The sequence below is a fragment of the Siphateles boraxobius genome, unplaced genomic scaffold (assembly GCF_051911475.1).
Source record: "Siphateles boraxobius isolate OS27281-9 unplaced genomic scaffold, OSU_SipBor_1 31, whole genome shotgun sequence".
NCBI classification, from domain to species: Eukaryota; Metazoa; Chordata; class Actinopteri; order Cypriniformes; family Leuciscidae; genus Siphateles; species Siphateles boraxobius.
In genome coordinates, this window is record NW_027508931.1 from 17,774,035 (window position 1) to 17,780,034 (window position 6,000).

Here is a 6,000-nt window from a genome sequence, read left to right on the forward strand (position 1 = left end):
GGAAGACCACAATAAAGAGAGTTGCAATAGTCTAATCGTGATGTTACAAATGCATGAATTGCAACTTCTAAATCTTTGCTTGACAGAACATTCTTCAACTTTGCAATTGATCTTAAATGGAAAAAGCTTCCTCTAATAACAGCACTAATTTGTTTGTCGAAAAATAGTGAAGAGTCAAAGATCACTCCAAGGTTTTTGATTTGTTTGCATACTTTTGTTGAAAGAGGACCTAACTGGGCTTTCAGAGCAGGAGTGGAATCTGCCGGACAACCCAGAATTAAAACCTCTGTTTTATCCTCATTTAACTGCAGAAAATTATTTGTCATCCACCTCTTAATATCATCTACACATTCCAATAACACATCAAATGAAGCAGTGTTGTCAAGCCTTACTAGAAGGTGAAGCTGAGAATCATCTGCATAGCAGTGATATGAAATGTTATACTTCTGAAAAATGAGGGCCAAGGGGAGCATATAAAGGGAAAACAATAAAGGTCCCAAGATAGATCCCTGGGGCACACCAAATAAAACAGGCGCAGATGACGAGGAACAATTTCCTAAATTTACAGAAAAAGTCCTCTTTTCGACGTAGGAAGCAAACCATTGTAATACAGTGCCCTTGACACCCACCATATATTCTAGCCGTTCAAGAAGAATGTGGTGGTCGATGGTATCAAATGCAGCGCTCAGGTCTAACAAAACCAGCACAACACAAGAGCCTGAATCTAAAGCAAGCAAGATATCATGCGTTACCCTCAACAAAGCTGACTCAGTGCTATGTATTGACCTAAAGCCAGATTGGAACATGTCCAAAATATGAAAAGAATTCAAATAAAACTGGAGCTGTGAAAAAACGACTTTCTCTAAAAGCTTAGAGATAAAAGGCAGTTTAGAGATCGGTCGATAATTACTGCACATTTCTGGATCAAGTTGAGGTTTTTTTCAACATAGGATGCACAATTGCATGTTTAAAACGAGCTGGAACGACACCTTTGGCTAAAGAGCTGCTTATGATAGCGGTTACCGTATGACTAATGGTAGAAAAAACATCCTTAAAAAGAAGAGCCGGGATAATATCTAATTTAGAACCAGAACACTTCATAGTAGAGATTATATCAGCTAGCTGAGTTGGAGAGACAGGTTTAAAGTTTGACAGGCAACTCATAGGACAGGGCAGTTGCAAATGACAGGGTTCAGAGGGAACAATGGAGCTTCTAATATCATCAATTTTTTGAGTGAAATGTTTTAAAAAATCTTCACAAAGCTCAAAAGAGGCCTCAGATAAAATATTCATAGTCGGGTTTAGAATGGAGTCAATCGTATCAAACAGGACTTTTGGTCGCTTTGCGTTATCAGAAATTAATTGAGAAAAGAAATTCGATTTTGCCACCTTTACTGCCGTTTGATAGTGGAACAGACATGATTTTAAAATGTCAAAAGAAACCTGTAGCCTATCTTTTTTCCACTTTCGCTCCGCTTTTCGACACTCTTGTCTGAAAGCGCGGGTGACATCATTTAACCACGGCTGACCAACAACCTTCATCTTTTTACGCTTAAGCAGAGCAACAGCGTCCATAGATATAGAGGATGCTTTATAAAATATCTCAGTCAAGCATTCAGTATCTGTTTCATTTAGAAAATTAAAATGTTCAGAAAAATGTTCAGAAAACAATTTTGCAATGTTTGAATGAATAGCTCGAGAGAGACATGAAGGCTGAGGGCAAATAGAAGACGGGAGAAAGCACTCCGATTCAAACAAAATAGGAAAATGGTCAGACACACATGCATCAATAACCTCCAGATTTGAAATCAAAACACCACGAGACAGTACCAAATCTAGTGTGTGACCCAAATTGTGAGTTGGACCACATACAGATTGTACAAAGTTCAAAGACTCTAGAATAGTTACAAATTCTTTGACCAATGTTTTAGAAGGGCAGCAGAGATGAATGTTAAAATCCCCAAGAATCAATAGTCTATCAGCTCGAGTCACCAGATCAGAGAGAAAATCAGAAAATTGTTGAATAAAATCCTTATTGCATTAAGGGCGTCTGTAAATCAGAGGACATAGCATAGGACCATTTAACCCTCTAAGACCGCTCCCGTTTGCGTGTGTCTGTTTAAGAGCCTATAGAAACTGAATCCAAGTGGCTAGCTCAATCCTTCTTTTTGCATACAAAACCAGAGATGTAACATGTTCAGATCAAGCCTCCAACATGCTCATGTTGCGCTGTTTTCACCCTCTAATGAGTCTGTACAAATTGCGTAATATGCGTTTACAAAAAAAAAACACAAAAATGCATTGCACGTCTTTGCACACATGTTCTGTAGATCTGCGATTGATTTTTTTATTTTTTATTATTTTTTTATTATGAACAATACACAGGACAATATGTACAGAGAACACTACAAATACTGTAATCTGTTCAACTAAAATTAAATTGTACAGTGTACAGACCAGAGTAATAACAAATAAATTAATATAATTATAGAAGGGGAAAAATTAAAAATTATGCAGTTCCTTCAAGAGATGAAATGTTCTTGTAGCCTTCATGTTTTGCATGTTTTCTATTGTTTTGTAATATGATTTAAAGTCCAGATGAAATGCCTTAAAACAAGGTTGTGAATTAGACCGTTTACATTTGTGAATATGGTATTTTCCAAGGATAATAAACAGTTGAATAACAAAAATTTATTTTTTGGACAAACCACAAAAATCTAAGTATAACATGACATCAAAAATATTGATTCTGATGTTTACATTCAATTTTGTGATTATATATTCTTCCAAATCAGACCAAAATTTGTTTGTGTACATACAGTGATAAAATAAATACAAAATAGTCTCCTTATTAGATTGGCAAAAACCTGAAGGGATTGCATCAAATACAACTGCGTATTCTTTTGGTGTCACTGGGAAGTTAAAATTTAGAAGAAATTCTGAAAATGACATTAGCAAACCATCTTTTTTCACTAACTGTCCTACCAACAGAATTCCTCTATCAAACCATGGCCGGCAAAACAGAGACTTCCCTTTATAAAGGATTTCTTTGTTATTCCAAATTAAGTATCTATGTGGACTAAAGTGTGTTTATAAATCAATGTCCAAGATAGAAGAGCTTGTTTGTGGAAGTCAGCTAATTTCAAGGGAATTTTATCAATAGAAAAATTACATTTCAGTAGAAAATGTATGCCACCAAGACTATTGAACAAATACGATGGAAAAGCGTTCCAGAAGCTGTCAGGGCTTTTCAAGAATTCTATAATCCATTTGATTTGAAAAGTATTGTTTATAGTATGAAAATCCAACACTTCCAGACCACCTTGGTCTCTACATCCTGTGATAACATCTTTTTTGAGATAATGTTTTTTTTTTCCTCCAGATATAATCATACAGTATTGTATCCAATTCTTTAATTGTATTTTTTGGGATATCCAGCGATAAGGCAACATATAGGGAGCGTGATATACCTTCTGCCTTTGAAGTTAATACCCTGCCAAATAGAGACACGTCTCTCATTAACCATGAATTTAGATTGTATTTTTTTAACAATTGCTTCGAAAATTAACTTATGACGTTCCTCTATATTTTTACAAAGTACAATTCCAAGATATGTCACTTTTTCATTAATTGGTATTCCATCATACTGGCCAGATTGCAATTTTTGAGGGGGAACAAAACTGATTTATTAATGTTCATTACCAATCATGATACATCACTAAATGTTTTGATACTATTTACTGCAGTCCCAATTTGGTTACGGTCACTTAAAAAGATGGCTGTGTCATCTGCAAGTTGGCACATTTTTATATGTGTAGCCATTGTCTGAGCAACTAAGAGAAACAAAAATGGAGACACCGGGAAGCCTTGTCTAATACCACGTGATATACTAAATCTTTCTGATGTGCCTGTTTTCAATTTAACAGAACTAGAACACCCATTATATAAGGTTTGAATTGCCTTTTGAAAATAGTTACCAAAGCCAAAAAAGGAAATTGTCAGGGTTGATACAAAAGGATCCAAAAGCAAAGGAAATTTTATGCAAAGTCTTTAATGTCCAACAAAATCAGCTTTAAGAATAACAGCTCAGAACTAGAACAGAAAAAGGTGCTCTCCAGATAGACAGCTTCTCAGTGGATACTTTGTCGGGAGAGATTACGAAGAACAGACAATACTCTCAGAGTCAATGGTCCTTGAAGCCGGCAGCTGAGCAGAGAGAACAACGGATGAATCTCACCGAAGCAGGTCGCAGGAGACAACAAGGCGAATACTGCTACACAAGACAAGACATAGGTAAGACTCTTTTAACTGACAAAGTGAGAGAACGTACTCACCCAATAATCCGACACAGAACAGAGAGAACAAACACTAGAAGTAGACTGAGTAATTAGACAAGACAAGACACAGGTGTGAGCGGACAGCAGCGAGAGCGCTGATACTGATGATCAACAGGTGAAGGCAGAGCGGAAACATGACAGTATGTGTGTGCGCTGGAGAGTGAGAGAAATGGGTGTGTAAATGAGTGTGTGTGGTGGTTAGGGATGGGCGATACCAGTTATTTTCTTTTCGATCCGATACCAAGTACTTTCAAGACAAGTATCGCCGATACCGATACCGATACTTCTATGAAATATTTTTATGTAAGTGATTTTATAGAGTATTTTGATAGCAACATTATTAATAATAAATAAAATGGACATGAAAACGTTTTGCTTCTGTTTATTAACAAACACTGAACACTTTTACCACATTTCTTCCCTTTATAGGTTTTTGAGATGAAACAAGTTGACATTAACATTTTCCTCTTGAGCCTGTTTTTTCTATGACTGATAAACTCTACGGCTTAAAAATAAAATAAAATAAACCCCTGATAAAAGACTGGAATGCACTGAAAATCAAACCAGGGATGACTGTTAGGCTGAGAACACTTCAAATTATTTAAATGTCAAACTTGAACCTGAACTTCAGGCAGAATTTTAAGTTGGAATCTTCATATGTGCATGTACTGATATACACAGCCAGCATAAGTAAACCATTAAATGATTTAGAACTGATTTAAAAGGTTTTTGTTAAGGAACAAGAGAATGTTGACATTTTTCCCCTTTAGTCTGTTTCTTCTTTGACTGATCAACTCCCCTGCTTTGGAAAAAATTCTCTCAGAAGGGACAGATGATGCAGTGACCCCAAGATATTTTTTTGCTAGTTTGCTGAGAGCTGGGAAGGTTTGTTCGTGATTTCTCCACCAAACTAATGGGTCTTGGTTTCGGGGAAGTACTTTTTCCTCTGCATAGCGACGCATTTCAATTATGGAATCGGTGCTTCCTGATTGTTGTTGTTGTGCTGATAGAACCTGTGAGTCAAAATCCCCCCATATGCCTCCTTTAGCTGTAGATGATGCAGTACATGGGGTCATTGGAGGAGTCTCTGATGATGCAGAGTTTGCTCTAGGTACTGACACAGACCTTAGGGTAGATGTTGAGGTAGCTTGTGGTGCAGCCGCCAAGTGGACATCCCGCATTTCAGATAGGACTCGCTTTTTTACAGCTTCTACATGATCCTTGTCACGAAATGCCAGGTGCTTAAACCTTATGTCAAGAAAGGTGCTGGCACCAAGACTGTGTATGGTTTCAATTCCACGGAATCTCCGCTGACATTGCTGTGCCAGTTCTGTGGCAAAAGAGCTTCCTTGACGCTCAGTGGCAGCAGATGCTCTAAGCAGCAGTGATACTAGGGGAATGACCTTTGAGACAGAAGTGTATTTTTCTGCTGATACTTCACGTGTTGCCTCCTCAAAAGGTTTCAGGGCCTCAATGGTTAGGTGGATAACAGACCGCTCTTCAGTTGTAAAGCACAGGTCACTCTTTCCAAGTAAACAGAGGCTGTGGTAACTGGATCTATTTGTTCATGTAGCCTCTCCAACATGTAGAAAGCTGAATTCCACCTGGTTTCAACTGAAATTATCAGTTTATGTTCTGCCACTTTCAGTTGATTTTGTATCTG

General features: G+C 37.3%; 1 pseudogene; it reads left to right on the plus strand.

Moving 5' to 3' along the window:
- The window catches only part of LOC143697090 (cyclic nucleotide-gated channel alpha-4-like), a 32,115-nt pseudogene extending 26,390 nt beyond the window's left edge, over positions 1 to 5,725 (plus strand).
- Positions 5,726 to 6,000: the final 275 nt, after the last annotated feature.